This window comes from Pseudoliparis swirei, chromosome 6 (assembly GCF_029220125.1).
Source record: "Pseudoliparis swirei isolate HS2019 ecotype Mariana Trench chromosome 6, NWPU_hadal_v1, whole genome shotgun sequence".
NCBI lineage: Eukaryota > Metazoa > Chordata > Actinopteri > Perciformes > Liparidae > Pseudoliparis > Pseudoliparis swirei.
Window position 1 is genome coordinate 22366292 of NC_079393.1, and position 19647 is coordinate 22385938.

Below are 19647 nucleotides of genomic sequence, written 5' to 3' on the forward strand. Positions count from 1 at the left end.
ATGCTTCATTGAACTATAAATAATGACAGCCACTCAAACACTGGCATGCTAGATGAGCCCAGCCTAGATGTGCCTGTGTGTGTCTGTGTATCATCTGAAGAAAGGTGTGTTGAGTCAACTGTGTGTGTGTGTGTGTGTGTGTGTGTATCAGCTCAACCTGAGAACACGTTGGACTAAACTTGGTCTGTGGCGACTTTGCTATAGAAAACCTACAAACAGCGGCTTTTGTGTGTGCGTCTTGTTCAATAGCGGAGCTTCAATATTAGACCCTAAGCTCTAAAGTCATTTCGAGAAGTGTCTTTCTGTGAATTTTAATACCATATCTCCATGGAGAATGTGTACGCTGAACCTCATGTATTGTTCGCTTTGGATGATTTCAGAAGTGTGACGTTGTATAATTAATATGATTACCAAAAAGAAGTGAGTACATGGAAGTGATGATGCATAGGGCAACAGGAACAAAATTACCCCCAGGAAGCATTTCCCAGTGGCTTAAGTATTTGTCACTAATTTTAATTCATATCACACACTTCTTTGTGAAAACCAGACAAAGACATTCTTGTCCTCAGACTACTGACTTAAAATTGATCCCACTTGAGCCGGTTTGATGTTCTCCTTTCGGGCTAGGTCACGTGGCACAGTGAAATTGATCCACGAGGAACAGGCACTGCTAAAAAATAATAATTGGTGACACGGGGCCTACTTGCAGTGGATAGTTTGGTGTACCAGCGCAGCAGGCGTGCTAACAGCTACCATAGTAGTAGTCGGTAATGACAGCTCTCCGAACTGCTTTCTATGTTCACTGTACTGAGCTCTTCACCCTTCCCTGTATTCTGTTCACAAGACACACATTTAATTTAGTTAGGAGTACTGACAAGGGGGAACGATAGATGTCCTAACAGTAACTAACAGTAAGCCAGCTAACTAGTTGCATTTACTGATTTCTGTATTTAAAAAGCTCAATAATTTATTTATTTTCAGTAGCAGTGGTTACAAAAGCAGGAACATCCACACGTCCTTATTTGAGACAAATATGAGATAACACTGTGGATGACTACAGAAATGCATGTGTGTGTTTGGCTCAACCTTAAGTGCATGTTTGCGGCCGGCGGGGTTGGGGGTTGCGGACCGCATTGCGTTCGTTTGAGTGTGAGTGTGTGTGGCAGCCTATGTGGGTTCATAAGTTCTAAAACTGCAGTCGGCGGACTCAAACACTCATCCTACCATGATAACACTGTGCAGTCTGTGTGTCAGCACCCTGTGGGCAGAACTTTCTGTGGTAGAAGACTAGAAAACAGCAGTGGTGCACTAGCTGGCTGACTTTACACACAAACACTTTTCCCCCCATTTTTCTCTCTCTCTCTCTCTCATTCCCTCTCTCTCCCTCTCCACTCAGCCCATTACGCTGGTCTATTCAAGCTGCCCTCCATTCTCTGCGAAAGAGCAGAAGAAAAGTGAAGAGAAGCAGCTTTGCACAGAGAACAACTCAACCTTGCCGAGCGAGAGGCATATTACTGTACGCATGACGGAACTCATACAGGACTCGCGATAGCAGGAAACTCAGGAAACATCAAACCAAACTCTCTCTCCTCTCTGACAACAGCCTCAAGTTCATAACATTGAGGCCTTCAGCAGCATAGTGTCACAAGCTTTGTGTGTTATTGTACACGTGCTGAAAGAAAACAGTGGGAGCATAAATCTGAAATGGTAAACATGGTAATCCCTAAATGATTTAGCCGAGGTTAAGTAAACACCATATTCAATCTGCTGGTTGGCTGGCTGAACAATATGTGGAAAGCCTTGAGCTTTTCACATTCAATATCTGTATTGTACAGGGGAAAAAAGGAACGAATATACAATAAACAACAATAAATATTTTGGGGGTCGCGGGCCACTGCCATTGATCCCAGAACAGATACAGGGAGAATCCAGGAAGGAGGGACACCAATGAGAGTGGGTGAGAGGGGGAAGAAAGAAAGAGACTATAGGACCATTAAAAGTCCAGACACGTTGGGGCTCACGTTGTGTCATTGCCCAAAACCCGGACACACAGACACGCACACACCCACAAACCCTTAGGCCTTTCCTTCATTAGCTGATCAATAGAAGCAGCACTCAAGATTGCAGCACAAAAGGAGTGAGAGCGGTAGAGTGAGGGAGGCTTTTGAGGAAGACTTAGGAGCATTCCAAGAGCTCCAACGTGAGGATCTTAAAAGCCCTCGTCGTCATGATTGAATGGTCGAAACTGCAGAAAATTAAGTGCTGCTGCAATGTGCTCGTACGCTGTGCGGATGCTCCAACATCGGGGTTTGAGAAGCCAACATAATCAATAGTTTAAAGTATATCTATATATATCTTAAGTAGCCTACGTCAGATCGTTTGAAAAATTAGTGGCTGTCAGAAATGTGCTGAGTGCAGTTGAAATCCTGCATATAATGATTATATGAACTCAATGTTTATTTTTTTAATTAATAGATTGTACTAAACCTAATACTGAAATGATCTTCCGGTTTTGCCTATCCATGGCACTAATGACCAACTGCTGGCAACATCTGACAACGTTTCGGTTTGTGATGACAACTAATAAGGCACCTGGCCAGATGTTTTGAGGCGGACGGCTGAAAACGCTAATTAAGAGCTGCCGGACACTGACGTGAGGCGGCCGTCTGGCTCGCTCATGGACAAAAGATGATTTCACATTCTGTCGTGAACGGCAGAAAGACGGATGAAGATGGTGTGTTTTCTTTCACCAGACCACCGTTGGCCAAGCTTAAAAGCACATACAGGGCCATTGTTATTCTGATGGACAAACGATTCATCTTTCATAACTGGCCTTCATCTTGCCCGGCTACTAAAACAGCCTCTTAAACCCAAAGGATTCTGAACACTGTGCTATCACTATATACTGCACATCTAAGTGTCTTCTTAAGGAAACACTTACTTACATTTTAGTGACATTTTCAAGGAGGAGAGAGAGAGGAGGAAGTGGACAGGATGTCGGGACTCTGCACACAGGGGGGTGGATCTTGTCCCTCTAACCCCACATATGCACACAATCACAGGGGAAACCACATCTAAGGCTAAATTATGTATGGACAGGCAAATGCAGCTTTTTATCAAGTTAATAATTAAAGGAAGATGAATTAAAGGGTGGGGGGAGAAAAAGAGTGAGGGGACGATGGGGAAATAGAGGAGAGACAAAGGAGTATTTGTGTTTGTTTCTCTATAAGAAGTTTGGTATAAACCATCTCAAACAGAAGGCTGGTCTCCTTGCCATCTCTGTCCCTTGTATCTCTTTCCTTCATTTTTCACCCCACATCAACAGTGGTCATCTTCATTTTCTTTTCAGCATCCTTTTCTCTTCCACTCCCGCCCAAGTGCCCCAGTTACCATGGCAACAGCAGACATCATAATGAATCACCTGGAGCCCTCACTACTCTAGCAGCTACAGAGTGCACAAACAAACACACACACACACACACACACACACACACACACACGTACATACGGTGTGTCAGGTTGACATGGCTGTCCTCATTGCTGACTCCACATAACTGCAACACCTGTTGAGCATCTTACCAGACGAACACAATGTTGATGAGCGGAGGCTTTGATTCCAGGAATACGATTACTAAAACAATGAAGAGCCCGAGGTTACAAAATATGTTGCATCTTTAAATAACAGTTCAAGTAACTTTGGTATGCACGCAAAGAGAACATGTGCAGTTAAATTATAACCATTTCCTGGATAGTTATCAAAGTAGTAGAACATTAAGATAAATACTGACTGCGCTACTGAAGAGGTGTGAATGGTCTGTTCAGTAACCCTTTGGTTGCATCACTTTCATGTTGTGCGTCATGCCGCCATCAACCACATCCCGACGGGAATTTCAACTGACGGGCATTCTCATGAATTTCCAGAGAGCAACTCTACAAAGCTGCATTTGCATCATCTGCGAGGAGTAATGTCACAAATCAAGGACTGTGTGTGTGTGTGTGTGTGTGTGTTGGTGCGTTATGATCATTGAGCAAAGCTGTGGAAAATGTGTCTCCGACCGAAAGCTGATGCGCCGTGTGTCTGAATGTGAGAGCTGTGTGCGCTAAGTGTTGGATAACGCTGCTCTTGAGGTTGACAAAAATACAGCTCTATTGACCAAAGACAGGAAGAGAGAAGGGCAAAGAGAGAGAGAGAGACTCATGCTGATGGTATCTGCTAACCTTCAATTAGCAGCAGCAGTCAGCAGGGCATTGATTAGGCTCTAAATGCCACAGTGGTGCGCAAACACCCACATCCAAAAGAAAGACGCACACGCTCAAATGCACAGGTACAAAATTAACGTCACAAGTCATTTGGTAGGGATGAGATGTTCATGCACACTAATGGTGAAACATTAATTGATGCCCTAATAATACTGCAGCTTTAGCCAAAATACAAGTCACATCTGCATTGAACCTGTATAGGGTTGGGTACCGAAGACCGGTGCCAATGCGGTGCTTCCTTTCGGTGCCTGAGCCGATTGAAATTGAAAAAAATAAATATTTTGAACTTCTCTGGTGACTCCGCCCTGTCAGCAGGTTAAAATGTGGAGATCGATGATGACAAGAACAGCCTTAACTCAGATTAGTACCGTCACGTTGATTGCAAGTCTTGCATTCATAAAAGGAGGCCAACAAATAAGAAATTAGCCATTATAACCATGTTTAAGCTAGCGTGACAGTCTTATATCCGTTTTTTGTCAGTGCTCCGTGATAACGGCTTTTACAGGGAATATGGCCGAAGAGGTTTTTAATGTCCTTATTGTGCTTTTTTTTATCGGTTCAGGCACCGGTATCGTTTTAAAAGTACCGGTTTATACCCATCCCTAATCCTGTAACACGACCACAGTGCCGGCGGCTTCACCCGGCAGGAAAGACCACACAAGTAGTTTCCTCTTTGTCAGAAAGGGGTTGACTTGAAGTCACACAAAAGGTTTGTATAAATTGCAGAGCTTTTAGCATCGGTGTGTGTGTCACTGTGCAGGTCGTTGATTGTGTCTACAAAACAATACTGTGCAGGTCTACTGCTCATCCATTTCCTAATGCCTGGCCTGACCCAAGCTTCCTGAATAAATTACATCAACAAACTGCCTTTTCTTTCCAAGGGATGTGGGGAAATGTTGCTGAACAATTGCTTTCAAATCTGCTTTTTATAGCAATTTCAGTCAGCTTCATGGAACAGCACTGCACAAAAGCTGCTCTCCCCGATTGATCGTCTGACTGAAATCCAGAGGACGTGATCTGTTTTAGCTCCCTCTGACCTTTGAGCTGCCTCTGACTGCACTGATCATTGGATGTTGAATCGTAATCTGGGCATGAGCATCTTTACTGTATCTTTAACTGACAGCATGGTTATTGATTGAAGACTATACAAAGCTAGGGGGAACTTCTGTTTTTAGTCCCTTGGTTCATATGGTACAGAAATATCACATTTGTGCCCCCTTTAATGGCCAGAATACTAAATTGCATCTTTTTATTCATCACAAATGGTCCAGAGAACATAGAATAAGAGCTGCAGAGTTCAGTGTGCGTTTTGATAGTTTGTTTATTGGATTAAATCCTAAATGGCAGAAACAAGAAAACAACTCGCACCCTTGCCTCGTCACCCCCATCGCTGGGAGGAATGTGAATAAGGCTGGTATACATTTTTTTTGTATCCGTTTGCATTCAGTTCTCTCTTTTCTCAACTTGTTTTGCTTTCTATTTCAGACTAAGCCTTCCTTCATCTTCCCACAGACTGCTTTTGTCTTTCCAACTGTATGGTTTTTACTGTGCGAGAGAAAAAATGTGTGTACTTCGACAACAAATTAATAGCATGCTGACTGTGCGTGTGTGTGTGTGTGTGTGTGTGTGTGTGAATGTGGTCATCAAGATGTGTAAGCCTGGAGCAATACATCAACATTGCATGTCGTAAAGGGATGTGTGCCTGTACTTGTGTACGTATGTGAACTGTGCCATATCTGACTGCTCTGTGTGTGTGTGTGTGTGTGTCTGTGTGTGTGTGTGTGCGTGCGCAGCCATTGATCAGTGTAGGCAGTGCCTTGATGGAAAACAACTGAGTCAGAGTTTCACAACCTGGTCAGAGTCACAGCACCAAGCACTCGCACAGTATGCTCCCTGACACACATACACACACACAGACACACACATAGACACACGTACACAACATTTGCATGCCTTGCCAATTCTTATAGATTCACAGAGCGACAGGGTTTTATCACTTCCATCATCACTTTTATTTGACAACACAATAACTTTTTGATATCTGATTTGTATCGACCCGTTCAGCTTACAGAACAGAGTACCGATACGGGCTGAACCATCGACCCATCAGAAGGATGCGGAAGAGAGCAGGAAGAAAAGATTTAATGAATACATGTGATGAGAAAATAAGAAAGGATTTCATCCACAGTTGAATCACTTTTGTTCATGTCAAAAATAGCTGTTGTGAAGACTGGTTATTCCTTCCTGATCCAAGAGATTTAAATCATGCCTTGAGTTTGCATGTGTTTCTCATTTTACATTTTGGAATGCTTTGATCGGGAAAGTGCATATGCTGCAGAAAAAAAATATTATAATATTTTGAGGCATAAATCTTCTCCACCTACTAGGTTGCAGTGCAGATGCTTTGCTTGCTTTCAAACTGGGTGTTTTCACTCTACAGATTATCACAAGCGGTTCGCGCAAACAACTCATTCATTATAATTGATAAGGTCCCGACCCTGTACATTGAACCATCTTCAGACTCTTACTGTGACCCGAAACACCACACAGTCTCACAGTTTGGAGTTAACGGTTGTCGGCTTCGAACCGTATCCAAGAAGTATGAAGCCAAGTTCTTCGATAGAGAGGCAATTCTTCATGCTGACCCTCACAAAAAATGGGTGAGAAATTCAAGAGCAGCGACATTTTACCCCTGCAATCCCTATAAACAGACACATGCATACACTCACAAACACAGAAAGTAGCACACAGAAACACACACACACACAGCTGCTGCAGCCATGCCTGGTTTCTAAATAAGAAGCAGTCATCAAATATAGATTAAAATGTCTTCCATAATTTACATCTACAAGACACAGTTGGCTCTCACACACACACACACTTTCATTACTCTTGCTTTAGGTATGCACTGTGTGTGAAGATGTGTATAACGCATGTGTGTGTGGAGGGGAATGCATCACCAAGCAGCAAAACTAGGACACGACAGCAAAACAAGCCTTGGTGGAAACCTCGTACTCTGAAAGTGACTGGACCATCTGTGTTCAGGCCAGGTTGTTGCAGAGATAAACCGCAGATAATGTCGACTGTGAATTCCTGGGTATTAGGTGTGTAACCGCAATGTTCTGAAATGATCCCAGTTATATCTCTCATCCCTGTCATCCCCAGGGCCATTTCCTTCCGGTCACTCCCCTGCACACCACTTAATTCTCCACTTAAATACAATTAAATAAACATAACTCCTTAGTAAATAAATGTTTCACTTTAAATTGACTTAAAAAGTTCTGAAAACCTGCCTGTCTGTGTACTTTATCGTATATCAAAAATATATTTCTCTTCTTAATTCTCCTCTGTTTTGATTGTCATTGATTGTTGTTAATTTTGTCTATACTGTCGCACCAGCCGTCATGACAAATTACTTGTGTGTGTAACATACAGTAAATGTCAATAAAGGGTTCTGATTCTGATACCTGTTCTTCAAGTCTACTAAAGTAGTATATCATGAAACATCTTTGAGACAACTCAATCTCTGGATCTTACAGGAAACACGGCAAGATCTAAAGCCCTGCTTCAGCTTCCAGACAGGAAGCCCAGGAGGAAGCAGTGGCCACATTTCCACAGCACGCCACGACTCCGTTGTGCTCGACTTGCTCTCTGTTGTGGACAACCGGGCTCATGCTCGGTGGGAGCGATAACTGTCTGTGTTGCAGATGATTCAGTGGCACAACAGCGTGACCGGGAGGCTGGTAACCACGGCAGTCGAGTCGACTCCGCAGCGCAGAGGAGAAAAGGGAAGCAGACACAACGGATGTCATGCGAACAACGCTAAACTAAGAGGGGAACTTGATGAATATGATCTGCATTGTGAGCCTGTTATCATCCTGATGCTAGCATGTAGCTCAAAGCATGGCCGTATTAAAGCGACACGGAGCTGCGAGCAAGTCTGCAGACCCTCATCTTGTCTTTGGATGATACATCTGTAAGAGAGACAGTTTTCTCCCACTTATTATGGCACTGACAATACTTATTCTCGCTATGTGTGTGTGATGTGTTGCTACTTCCTTTTTTAACAAGGTTCATACAAATTAATGTGAATATAATCTTATTTATGATTCCTGGTGTCTATTTTTAGCCAGGCTTAATTACCGAGCAGACTGAGGCTTCCCCAGACCTCGTTCAATATATGGTTCATACTGTACTTTTCTACCAGAGCTCTAAGCAGAGCTGCCATAGTTTAATTACATTAGTGCCTATTTTGAGACATATGTTATAATTAACAGGCCAACTACGTTTTCATCATTACGATGCTGTTCAAGCGATACTGGAGGGGAACACTCTGTACATGGTGGAGTCACAATGGCAGGACACCTTTGACTTGATAAGCTTACCACCAAGACCTACATCAATGTTACAATTCATTTTAAAAAGACCTGTTGTTTCCTCCCTCATATTATATTGGTTACATCATGGCTTATCAGTAGGTGTATCACTTATAATACACCCTTTAACATTGTTTAAGAAAACACCATTTTAAACAACATTGCTTCTCATCGGTAACAGATAGTTGGGCTACTCTCACTGAACTTTATTCCCACAAGCTCTGAAAACCACACTGTGAAAAACTCAACCAGTTAATGAAGCGGGAGATTTACACTCCTGAGGTTTTGTATGACAGATGATATATGAATCTTATAGGCAGGTGTCTATTTTTAGCGTGGCCTAATTATCTGCACAGTTGGCTGCCAGATTGAACACAGAATAGAGAAGAACCCAAGCACAACAATGTCAAAGAATGTCAGTACGCAGAACAAAAGTCTAAACTGAGTGACGTACCAACACAATTAGCGAGGTATAAAATGATTGTTGGCTGACTGGAATCTGGCAGCTTTGAGGAGAGCATATTAATTCGATGTGTTGTACGTTAATTCATTATTTTGTTATTGGGCTGGGGGGGTTCTCCTGTGGGAGAATGGCTTAATAGGCTCCTTCCAAAGTTATGTTATGTAGGGTAGCACATAACGACATTATAAGTAGGATTTATATAAACAATTAAGAAAAAACAAAGTTCACCGAAAACATCACCACATGGGGATCCTCTGTTGTCCTATAACCCGGCAAATGAATATCTGACATACAGTATACAGAGTATTACAAACAGCGGCATGGGAGTGTGATGACATTCTCAAATTCATTATCCACACACACACACACACACACACACACACGGCATAGTGGTGTGCATATGTGCTAAACCCCTGAGGATCATCTACAGTATACTCTCTTCCTCTTTTGTGCTGCTTTTCTCTCTGTGGTCTCTCTATTTATCATGTTTGACGAGAATATTTCATCTCTCCCTCTTTGGGGATTACGGTCCATGTTCTGCCTCTCTCAACACCTGAGATCCAAGTCCCTGAGGTAACTCACACACAGCCCTTGAGAGAGCTGGACGACTGGGCACATACACATCAATGCCTGATTGTCCGATCACAAGCCCATTTAAGTGTCACACTGACACAAAACCTTTTATTTGGAACGATTCCACTCTTTTCTGTGAAAGGGATCTGAGAGAGGATCAGCATCCTCACGCATAAAGAGATTTAGTTCTACACTTGTTTTTATCACTCTCCCATTTTCTCTCTATGTGGCTTGAAAAGGCAATCACACAACACCTGATCGTCATATTTTTCTTTGCCCTTTACCTTTTTGTAGAAACAAGTCATGTTGTATTCCCAGCCGGTGTTGCTGCCTGAATTTCCCCTTAAAAATATATATATACTGTATATACACTACCGTTCAAAAGTTTGGGGTCACTTAGAAATGTCTTTATTTTTCAAAGAAAAGCACTGTTTTTTCAATAAAGATAACATTAATCAAAAATACACACTATACATTGTTAATGTGGTAAATTAATATTCAAGGTGGAAGTGTCTGGTTTCTAATGAAATATCTCCATAGGTGTATAGAGGCCCATTTACAGCAACTATCACTCCAGTGTTCTAATGGTACATTGTGTTTGCTAATCGCCTTTGAAGACTAATGTCTGATTAGAAAACCCGTGCAATTATGCTAGCACAGCTGAAAACAGTTATGCTGGTGATATAAGCTATAACTGGCCTTCCTTTGAGCTTGAAGTTTGTAGAACAAAATTAATACTTCAAATATTAATCATTATTTCTAACCTTGTCAATGTCTTGACTACATTTTATATTCATTTGATAAATAAAAGTGTGATTTTTCATGGAAGACACGAAATTGTCTGGGTGACCCCAAACTTTTGAACGGTAGTGTATATATATATATATATTTCAGGTTTCAGTAAAGCCGCTGAATCTGTCTCTTTCCAGTTGTTAAGATTGCTGGTAGTGAGCAACCTTTTGTTTGAAGGCTGTGCTTAGCAATCCAGCACTGAAGATTGGCAGTCCTGCTAACCGGGGGCGACAGGGGCAAAGCATCATGGTCCTGTTTGTGGCGCCGTGGTGTTGTGGCGTGGTGAGACAGGTCCATGTGCCTGTCAGACAGATGCTGGCACCACCGTTCTGGCAAACACAGAGAGAAGGCGAGCGAGAGAGAAAGCCTCCCCTAAAGGCCGCACACTGAGCCTTTCTGACGTTATGCACGGTGACGTGTGTCGCGAGCTTTGCTGTAAAAAGCCCTGTTGGTTCACAGACAGGGAAGACAAGAGGGCAACGGAATAAGAGACTGTCGCTCGTCAAAAACATACTGAGTGGGTTGTAGTCATAGTACACAACCACTCAAAGAACACATCTTGCCTTCGGGGCTGAAAATAGCAGCAATTCTGTCTTCATCACAACATGTTTTGTTCAAATATGACATTACACTGAATATCTTTGACTAGCAGCACTGTGAGACTATGAGCTAAATGCTAACACCAAAGTAACAACATTTAACATGCTAATGATAAGATAATATAATTGTGTTTAACCAGCTTAGTTTAGTGTGTTAGCATGCTAACATTTGCAAATTACCAAATTGATTGGCAGCCCAATTGTTGTCAAGATATTTTACCAAAAACATAAATTAAATGTCAACCTCATTGCGGAGCTAAGGGAGAAGTTGGGGATCATTCAACCATAAATATCTGCAGCATATCATGGAAATCTATCAAATATTGAGTCTGGATCAAAGCCATTAGTTGAACAACACCGTCGGCCAAGCATCTAGCATTACAAAAACTTCTTAAAAATAAATCATAATAAATATGTTTTCTATTTTTTGCCAATTAAAGATAACTAAAATATTAATTAATTGAGAAATTAAGAAAATAAAACAGAATTTGCTGCCTTAATAGTGTGTCAAAATAAAGTAATGTCAATAAAATGATCCACAGGTCACCCAACCAAACATTTTGAGGGACACACACTCTCTTGGGGAAATGTAAACTGCTTGTTTCCCCCTCACTAAGTATCACCGTGCTGTTACTGAGGCATTCATCCATTTTCTAAACCGCTTAGCCTGTTCAAGGTCGCAGGGAGCTGGAGTCCATCCCATAGGCAGTGGTTGCCAGTCTATCACGGGGTCTGGCACACACACACAATCACACCCACACACACACACACACAATCACACCCACACACACATACACACACACAAACAGACAGACACACCTACAGGCAATTCAGAGCGGCCACCAAACCTGCACTTCTCTGGACTGTTGCAGAGCAGGGAGAGCATGCACACTGTCCAGACGAAGGTCTCAGTCCACAGTGAACCAAGCCATGACGAATACTGTTCCAGGACTGGGCAGCTTCCAGTATAATTATACTAGTAATAATATATCCTGTATTGATCCACCATTTGACCCGTCCTTATTAAGGAGCAGTGAAACGCCCGGGGAGCAACTGGGGGTTCAGTGTCTTGCTCAAGGACACTTCAACATGCAATTATGAGGAGAGCGGGGATCGAACCGGCTACCCTGTGATTACGGGATGACCGCATGAGCTACAGCCGACCACTTTCCTAGAGCAACTGAGTATTTGTGGGAGATCTCTTCTTCTAGGAATACTGAAAAAAACTGTGTGTCAACTGTATCATCCCATCATCAATGTCCATCTGTAACCTTTTCGTGAGTGACTCATCTATTCACAGCCAGGGATGATCCACATTCTACTTGTCAATAACAAAGTGTGCTAAGATCAGTGTTTATACATTTGACTAATATGCACCCCTTATCACATAAATAAATGTTCTTTGTTTTTTACTGTACAAAAAATGGGTACAAAACGTTTTTCAGTTCCGCTCACAATGGGCCCTTTTAAAACATCACTAGCCACTCTTTCCTGTTGGATAATTCAATAAAAACTATAATAAGTGGGGCCACTAATCTGCAGTATAAATAAAAGATGATGCAACACAATATAAAAAATATAAAACAATGAACCTGTAATACACATGGAAACAAATACAAAGAAAGAAAACACACTCCCCAAATATCAGGTGGAGGATCATAGTCCTTTCTGTTGCTAAGATACAGTCAATGTCGCTGCAGACTCTTTCTCTGTGTTCTTCCTCTCTCTGATTTACTATATTTCTCTCTCTCTCTCTCTCTGCAAACACATCCACATAGAGCCGGCCTACAGTCCACACAGTGTGCCTGTTTGTGTGTTAATTAGCCAGCTGCAGTAACACACAGACTGATGACCTCACACTACTTGGGGATGGGATTCAAGATTGAACATCTTGACGAATTGATCAAAGCAGCCAATCAGGTGCCTGACACGGAGCCTATCTTGTTGATCTTTTTGATTTGAGTGGATGAACAGAATGGAGGCACGATGGTAAGACACAAAATAAAGGAAAGGACTAAAGCAGGGAAGATGCGAGTAGGGTAGAGACAAAGAGAAGATGCTGAAAATAACAAAAGAGAAGGAGAGGAGGGAGGAGAGAGGGTGGCAACACAAATCAAAGCCGGCTCAGCACTGCAGGAAGGTGGCAGACTGACACACACTTCACACACACACACACACACACTCTCTTCTCAGGAACACAGATAAACACAACAACTTCAAACACCTGAGTGTGTGTGTGTCTAGTGGAGGCTTTGTCCATACAATGACCTTCCTAACCATGTTGGAAGGAATCCATATTGCACTCACACACAAGCTGATTCAAAGCATCACATTCTGATCAATGACCTGTGTGTGTGTGTGTGTGTGTGTGTGTGTGTGTGTGTGTGTGTGTGTGTGTGTGTGTGTGTGTGTGTGTGTGTGTGTGTGTGTGTGTGTGTGCGTGTGCGTGTGTGTGTCCCACAAACTCTTGCATATTGATACTAGGAGCCCACACGTTATGGCCTGATCTAGTGTTGCACAGTCATGCAGAGACAAGAAGTCCCATCATCAATGTCCATCTCTAACCTAGTGACTCATCCATTCCCAGCCGGGGATGATCCACATCCTGCTTGTCCCTGGCAATAACAAATTGTGCTAATATCAGCTTTTTACTAATATGCACACCTTATCACAGAAATAAAGCATTTTTGTGTTTTTTACTGTACAATAAATGGGTAAAAAACAGCAAATTAGGAGGAGCTTCTTTTCTTTTCTTTTTTTACAACAAATCCACACTTGTCTTTTGGGTAATTCAATAAAAACTATATTACATTTGGTGCTGAAATAATTTTTTCATCACTTTGCTAGGTTAAATAGAAAACAAATTCAAATTAATCTCATCTGCAAACACAAGCTAGTTGATGTCGTAACCATTTATCAAATAGTCGAAAATAATTCATTTTGTAGGGGACTATTTTAAGTTGCGTCTAAATACACATTTGATATGTATGGAAGCAGGCTAGTGAACTACAGTTCATTGGAAGTGCATTGGAGCTTCATTGTCAGAGGAGAAAGATATCTTGTCATGGGATTTGTTGACAGTAAGAAAGATATATTGAATATCTCCAGCAGTATTTGTTTGGTTTAAATTCAGTTGCTGGATGTATTATATGTTGTATAGTCTGTGCATTGCCTCAAAGTACTTCTGTAACATTTTAAACAAAAGAAAATGGTTGTTGAAGTTTAAATGGTGAGTCTGTTAAAAAGTGAGGATACAACACAAATAAGTGAAGGAAACTATACGTCGTACTTACCTCCACTTTAAACGACACTTAAGTGTGGCCATGTGCAGGTTCTTGTATTCTTTAATGAGCAGAGGGAACATTATCATCAGAGGGGCGTTGGTCACATACCCACATATTAAAACTAACACACACTCTCTGACTAACCCATGAGGATAACTAGCTGGTTGCCACAACAGGCAACAACCTGTCTAGCAGTTTCCTCTCTCTTCCCTATTTTTTCTCTCTCGCTTCATCTCGTCCCTTTGTTCCTTCTATCTCTCTCATCCTCCCCCCTCCACCCTTCATCACATTCAAGAGTCCTTCGAGATACAAAGTGCTTTCTCTGATATCAGTTGTCTACGAGCCTGCTGCAGTCGAACAGCAGCTGCGTCCTAAATTCTCTTCTCTTGATCAGTGCTTCTATCTCCAAAGTGTGTTCTAGATGGCACAACAACAAAAAAGTAATCATGACATGATTCAATCAATAAGGTTGGCATGTATGCTAAAAAAACTTGGTTTCACATGTTGTTCGTCTGCATGAAAAAAATGATGGACTTGGAAATGGAAATGTATCCTTGTAGCTGGAGTTAATCTCTATCTAAAGTGTATGCTATTAGGACAGTACGTCACAATTTTCCTTTCCTAGAATGGCAGTCATGACTCGCCCCCCTCCGCCTCTAATGGTCTGTTACTCGTTGCCCTCATTGGTTGGGTTGGTCAGGTTTAGTCAAGAGCAATGCGATTGGTGTAGAATATGTGGATAAGCCAATAAGAAAATGAATAGGGCACCTCATGGCTGCCCTTATACGAAAAAACATATCACTTATGGTCTGTGTGTCTGCGGTGTATGTGTGTGTATGTGTGTGTGTGCGTCTGACTTTATTTTATTCTACAAGCCGGTCTAGCAGCCCTGGACAAACAATGTTGAGCATGCAATATGTAAGGCTGGTACATTTTCACCCACAGAATTCTGCGGATGCATTGAAGCAATTAGTGTATAGACAATGGATCCTAAGGCCTGAGCATCAGTAACATAGACACTGGTGCACGCTCAAAAGAAAAACAACTAAGAAATAAATCTGTGCTATTGCTGTACACTCCAAAAAACGATTCAAGCCCTTCTTAGAGGTGACACATTTAAATATTATTTGATACATTTAAATAAATCAATTACAAAACGAAGATATTTATTTTGAATGGGTGTAACACAAAACGTATGAATACTTTCATTTATTAGATTTATTTAGGTTACACTCACAAAAACGATTCAAGCCCTTCTTCGAGGTGACACATTTAAATATTGTTTGATACATTTAAATAAATCAATTACAAAAATAGATATTTATATTTAATGGGTGGAACACAAAATGTATGAATTCTTTCATTTATTAGATTTATTTAGGTTAGATGGTGTGCATATCAACTCAAAATAAATGTGTTTCATTGAGGACTACCCTTTGCACATGCGCTTTCTGAAAATCAGTTGTTTACAAGGTGATGACACTTTCAGGGCAGTACGGCGGTGTAGTGGCTAGCACTGTCACCTCAAAGCCAGAGGTCTGTGGGTTCAATTCCCAGTCGGGGCATTCCTTCTGTTTGGAGTTTGCATATTTTCTTAGTTAGTTAGTTTATATTTTGAGTTGGACAAACACAAATTAATTTAATTTAATTTAATGAATATCGTTATTTTATTTTAGATGTATTTGATACAAATGAGTTGGACTAACTTAATTACATTGTATTGCACTGATGTGCTAAATTTGAGTTAGAGTTGCATATAATTATTGGATGGAAAACCTGCCAACAATTTAATTGAGTTCATGCAATGAGTCATTTCTTTGAGTGTAGGCTCGCTTCTAAAAAGATACACGGAAGCTCTGCAGTCCTTCAGATTAGATTTCAGTTCTGCACAACCAGTACAGTCGAGGTGAAAGAAAACTGAGCTCCCACCTTGTCAACGACGGCACATTAAAGCTGCACTTATTTTCAGTCTTCCCTTTCACAATAAAAGGCTAAGACAAACTCATGAGAGGGCACTTACATTTAGTCAGAGCAATTTGCTAAGAGGCAACTAAGTGGTTCAAAATAGTGTTCATACTTATCTGAAGGATTTAACCTGTTATGAGCATCAGTGAGACAAGTGAATGTGTCTCATAGCAAAATATGGTCCTGTGTTCGGTTTGATGCTGGATCAAAAACTTGACAGTTGTGTAGTGGAGATCAAAATGAAAGTTTGAGTTCAAGGTTGTGGTCCTAAAAAAAGAATACTGCATATATGTTTTATTAGAATCCTGGAGCTTTTCCAGCTATTCACAAAATGAGTGGCAGCAGCTTCTTCTTCTTTGGACCCGAGTGAAAACTTGGAGATTCACACAGCAGTGACAACGCGTCTATTTCAAGCCCGCTCTTCAAACCGCTCCGCTATCATTGTGTGAGTGAGTGTGTGTGTGTGTGCGTGCATGTGTCACAGTGCCCTTGGACATGCGCTTGCGGAATGTGTTGAGAGACAGGCAAAACACTGGGTTGCCACAGCAACCCGCCAAGGCTGGTTAAAATTGCGTGCGTGTGTGTGTGTATGTGTCTGTGTGTGTGTGTGTGTGTGTGTTTGGGGGGAGTTATCTGAAGAATGGGTGTAAAAAAGCGTTGGAAAAAAATATTTGAAGAGCAAGGTAAATGTTGTGACTGTCCATGAAGTGGGAGGTCAAAGAAAGTCAAAATGGCATGACGGTGTTAAAAAAGAGTGGGGGGTGAAAAAAATTAACCTCTTTTACATTTGACATCGGACATCATTCACAGCTGATTGCAACAGCTCTATAGATATACATAAATGCAACAGCTCGATACATATACATATATATTTTGAGACAAATGAATTCTTGTCCCATTTTGGAGCTCTACTCCTCATCCTTCATCGACGTGAGAAGAACATCTCAAAGTCCTCCGGTTACTTTGAGGGGAAGTCAGATGTAGAGTGTAGTTTATACACAGCGCAGTCTGGTCTCTCGATCTGTTTCTCGTCCTCTGTCACATTCCCTCTATTCTCTTTTAAATAATCTTCTTTCCTTCCTCTTTCCCTCTCATGCTTTTTAGCTTTCGTGTAAACTACAATACGTCTCTCTTAAACACTCTTTTTATTTTCTTCCGACCATTTTTTTTTTAATCTTTCACTTTTACACTTGGTCTTGAAACCTATTTTGATACCATTCTGCACTTAATAGTCACCAATATTTAGGTTTCAAAATGTTAATTTCATGTCAGTACAAAGACTACTGACAGTAACTTCACCTCCACACACACACACACACACACACACAAGAACGTGCAACCTGTCCTTGCTTTGTGAAGAAGACATAAAGTTCACAATTTATTTTCAAGATAAGCAAAATTACAGTTTAATTCATTTCCATTCATGCTGCTCAGCTTGTCTGCTGACAGCTAACAATAACGGCACTGGTGTGTATTGTGGAGCTTTTAACCTCTATAAAAGAACCGTAATTAATAAAAAAGCAATACATTATTAGAACTACTAATGGAAATGTTTTTTTAATCAAGGCAAGTATACAATAATATATCTCCCATTCATTCGATTTCTACTGTATACAAATAACATGGAGGAGGAAGTTTTCCTTACACGCATACAGAGTGTCCTTTTCCCCTTCATGGATATAATGCCTTGTATAACGTGCAATACCAAGATATTACACACACACAATATCCTAATTGTAATTACAAATACACGGTTCCTTTGGATAAGGTTAAGGCAAATGGAAAGGGAGGGAGAGAGAGAGAGTGTGAGAGAGAAGAAAGACAGAAAAAGAGAAATTTGAAGCTTCTTTTAATAAGAAAAAGTGCTACCAACAAGACAGACAGGAAGAGTTAGAGGCCAGTTTGGACCAAACGGAGTCATCTAATTAGCTCAACACTGTATTGACAAGCATTATTAGTCAGACATTATAATCATCACCATTGTTACGCCATTAATCCTCCTTATCATCTACAACAACACATCATTGTTAGCAGTGGCACTACTAACACTGGACAGCATACAGCAGACTGTAGGTAAGGGAGTCTAATTGCTCTCCCTCCATACGCAACATTGAAAACATGGTACCAATGGTGCAGCTAAATCAAATCTCTAATGGCTTGAAACCGAACACGTGCCAAGAGAGAGGTTGGTATATTATGGCCCAGCGTCTTCACGATTCTTATATCTATAAGTAACCTTCCATTGCACTGTATTGGGAGAAACTCTTCAGTGAATTAGACTCATGATCCTCAATTAGCGTATCATAGTGTGTATTGTACTTGTAGGATTGAGGGCATTTAGAAGCAGGACTAACTTAGATTGGCATGATTCTTCATGGTACGAGCATGACAGGGTTGGATGGCAGCTTTTCCCATTAGGCCTCAAATCAGTGCTGGTGTAGACAGTTTAATATATATAAGAAAATAGAGTGACGACAACTGACACTAAATAAAATCAAAAGTCAAAGTTGGTTTTCAAAGCCAATGAGGAAAAAACGATTTTCAATATGATAAGGAGCTTAGAAATATGACTTTAATATTTTTTTTCTTTTGTCAGATTCTGTTTCACCGTCGGATCTAAAAAAAAATCATAAATGCATTTCTGCTGCGCAATGAAGCATGTGCAAGCAATCAATATGTTGCTGTTACTGCCGTGGATTGTAGTTTCTGCTTAAGAAATGATGACAAGCACTTGTTAAGGATGATACCCAAACAAAAACACACGGGCGAGGTTTCACCTCCAGCTGAGAGCCGAATATGCGCTCTGCTGCAGAGACCGGCGCAGCTGCACACCGCTGAGTAGACATGTTCAACCAGACCAAATGGTATGCATTGCATCTGCACAGGAAGGGTGTGGATTAGGCATCAACACAAATCTGCCAGTCCTTGCATCATGTGCTTGCGAGCCTTTGGCCGAGTCACTGGGAGAGCGTGTCATGTGCATCTCTCTAGTGCAGCACTGGAAGGACCTTTGCTGTTGGATTTGGTTCATTATCTATAAAGTCACTGAAGTAACTCGCAAACAAGTTAGTCCTTCTTGTTTCTCTGTAACTTCTGATGCACAAACAAACATCATTAGGTTGCTTCATCAACGTGGGTAGAAAATGCAAATGATGTGAGGATTTCTCTCCAAAACAACATGTTGCAATACCAGCTTCATGAAGCTGTGACAAACACATTCAACCTATGTTCAATTTGCACGTTTACCATGCACGAAGGCACAGCTTCTCACCGAGGTGCACAGCAGCAACAGTTGTGTCCGTGACGGATCATATCGAGACAATTTAAATACGGTG

General features: G+C 41.3%; 1 protein-coding gene and 1 long non-coding RNA gene across 4 annotated transcripts in view; both read right to left on the bottom strand.

Annotated features, from left to right (window-relative positions):
* The window catches only part of gnao1a (guanine nucleotide binding protein (G protein), alpha activating activity polypeptide O, a), an 88233-nt gene that overhangs the window by 46013 nt on the left and 22573 nt on the right, over window positions 1–19647 (bottom strand). The window lies entirely within an intron of this gene.
* Window positions 13630–16648, bottom strand: LOC130195806 (uncharacterized). Its single transcript, XR_008832130.1, has 3 exons — window positions 16425–16648; window positions 14357–14405; window positions 13630–13678 (listed from the first exon to the last, which is right to left on the bottom strand). It is a non-coding gene; the product is annotated as an uncharacterized LOC130195806 (long non-coding RNA).